Here is a 3,391-nt window from a genome sequence, read left to right on the forward strand (position 1 = left end):
GTCATGCGTGAGTAAAATGTGCCACGTCAACGTCAAATATTCGAAGAACACAACAAATCTGTGAGCGCACAGAATGATGTTCAGCCATTTTTAATCCCAGTCTTTGGTAATAGGCTTTCATTCTGTTGGCAAGGCTTCAAAATAATTATAGGCCTTGGCCTATGAAGCAAATGCTGCTTCTGCATATTATAGAGCCAGTTGGATAAATTCTGTAATTGTGTGGGTGTGTAATCAACCTCAGATTTGGAACACAACTTGTTTACGTTCATGGCTTTGATTCCCTGGCAGATTTGAGTTCAACATGTTTCATAAAATATATATTTGATATAAAATATTGTCTTTTTCATAAACTTAAACCTTTATAATCTGTTTTTATTTCCCTTTCACTTTTAAAATTTTGTTCACTTGAACTTAAACTTCAGCAATAATCTGCCAAGGGTCTTCTTTAAAATAAGACCAAACTTAAGTCTGTGCTCCCAATATAGAACATTTTATGACAGTTTTTTGACATGGACATTTTTGTCCTTTATGGACCTACAGTATGTGTCTTTTTTAATTGACGCACAAGGATTAAAAGAGGCTCACTCTCCGAAAACCCAAAATGCAACCAAAATAACTCAGTCAATACTTTATTTAATTCACAAAGATATGCGGCCTCCATTTTTTGTGGAAAACTAAGGCTTGGGGTTTTTTAGGAATCATAATATACATTTTTCATTGATATTAAGCAGATGTGATTCTATTGATCAGATCATAAAAAAGTTATGATGTTTTTATATTACAACTGTAAACTGTTACATTGTGAACCTTTAAAGCAGGATCTATATATATATAATTTAACTAAATAATCCTTTATTTCTTCCCCCTTTACTCATGTAGTTCATGATGTTTAATTTTACAGGGACTGATCGATGCAAATGCATTGTGTTCTGGTCAAATGAAAATATATATTTATACTTTTATTTTTTTGCTAAGTAGGGTTTCCACGGGCCTTAAAATGTCTTAAGTTGGATCAGAAAGTCTTAAAATCAATATCATGGCATTAAATTAGGGCTCTGTGATTTCTGTGATGTGGAAAACATAGACAGAACCGCAGAATCCATCCATAAAAATGGAACAAAAGTAAAAGACAGAATAAAACGTATTTCATAGGGCCCTAAATTTTTTGTTTTTTTTTGTTAAACTTTTAATAAATTGCTGTTAAATTGTCTGTTTCATGATTTCAAATAATTAGACATGCTTTTTGATTAATACAATTTAATTTAACCATTAAAACAGAGCTCAGAAAAAAATTAAAGAGAATAAATTATAAAACCTTAATTTATAAATCAAATAGATTTCATAGGGCCCTAAATTTAATTGCAAAATGAAATTGCAGGAACTGCAATAAAATATATCTAGGATTATTGTTTTCCAGCACAAACCTCTAAAATCCTTAAATCAAGATACATTTACTTGATATGCAGAATGAAAATGTCTTGTTTTCTGAGAAATTGAACAAAATTAAGTGATTTTATGCTCAAAACAAGAACAAATATCTGTCAATGGGTATGAAAATAACTTGCATTTGAATTAAGTTTGTTTTTATGAACTCACTGGCCTCGCCTCACAACCCCTGTATTGTGATATGTATTGTATATCGTAGAGAGAAAGAGAGAGAGAGAGAGAGAGAGAGAGAGAGAGAGAGAGAGAGAGAGCGAGAAAGAGAAAGAGCAGTTTGCTCAGGGAAAACCAGATTATGCCAGGCGTGTCAGAAAACCGGCTTGACCAGGGCTGTGATTAAGTAATACATTTAATTAGAGCACACAAATCACAGAGAAATCCTGGCATCTGATCTCTTTCACACACTCAGCCAGCTGATAATGATAAAAAGCAACCATGTCACCCAATTCTGTACTTTTCCTCTTGTAAAGTGTTACTTCTAATCACTGATTTGAATGATTAAAAACATGAACTGATTCTGAATTCACATGGCAGAATCAACTGTTATCCCAGCACATTTTCCTGCAGATCGCTGGAGCCCTGCCACAGCGCTCATTCAGTCTGATAATAATTCATAACTAATCTTTATTAAATAGCTTTATTGCACTGCGTTTACAGTAGCCGCTGTGAGAGCCTGTTCCTCTATTAAAGCTTCAGCATTTAAAGCATTCCACACAATGACAAAGTACAAATAAAACTAAGCACTATAATTAGATATGATAAATATAAATTAATAAAATACAATTGATAAAATTATCATTAATAATACTAATATAACAAGTACAATAATAAAAGAACACACATAAAGGGGTCATTAAAACTGCTCGCCCTGTTCTCTTCTGCATTCTGCCACACATTCACAACCACACCCTGCATTTGAAATGCATTAATCACAAACCACAAAAACACACACACAAACACAAACATCTTGGCTCTAACCCAGGCTTCAGGGATCAGGAAAAGCTATACAACATTGTGCAGAAAACAATAAAGAAATTTATAATTTTAATTTGCCATCCCAGATCTGATGCTGATGTGGCATGAACACAGTGCGATGTTTAAAGGTATTGCTCACCCTAACATGAAACATTTGTTTATATAGCGCTTTATACCCCAGAGACAGGGATAAACAGGACAATAATGATACAAATGATGAAAACAGAGTTCAGTTCTCTGACAGTGAGACTGTGTAAGCGGGAGGAGATGTGCGGGTCAGACTGTGTCAGCATGAGGAGATGTGTGGCTGAGACTGTGTCAGTGAGAGGAGATGTGTGGGTGAGACTGTGTCAGCGGGAGGAGATGTGTGGGTGAGACTGTGTCAGTGAGAGGAGATGTGTGGGTGAGACTGTGTCAGCGGGAGGAGATGTGTGGGTGAGACTGTGTCAGCGGGAGGAGATGTGTGGGTGAGACTGTGTCAGCGGGAGGAGATGTGTGGGTGAGACTGTGTCAGCGGGAGGAGATGTGTGGGTGAGACTGTGTCAGCGGGAGGAGATGTGTTGGTGAGACTGTGTCAGCGGGAGGAGATGTGTGGGTGAGACTGTGTCAGCGGGAGGAGATGTGCGGGTCAGACTGTGTCAGCATGAGGAGATGTGTGGCTGAGACTGTGTCAGTGAGAGGAGATGTGTGGGTGAGACTGTGTCAGCATGAGGAGATATGTGGCTGAGACTGTGTCAGTGAGAGGAGATGTGTGGGTGAGACTGTGTCAGCGGGAGGAGATGTGTGGGTGAGACTGTGTCAGTGAGAGGAGATGTGTGGGTGAGACTGTGTCAGCATGAGGAGATGTGCGGGTGAGACTGTGTCAGCATGAGGAGATGTGTGGGTGAGACTGTGTCAGCATGAGGAGATGTGTGGGTGAGACTGTGTCAGCATGAGGAGATATGTGGCTGAGACTGTGTCAGTGAGAGGAGAT

Source organism: Gobio gobio, assembly GCF_949357685.1.
Source record: "Gobio gobio genome assembly, chromosome: 3".
Lineage (NCBI taxonomy): Eukaryota > Metazoa > Chordata > Actinopteri > Cypriniformes > Gobionidae > Gobio > Gobio gobio.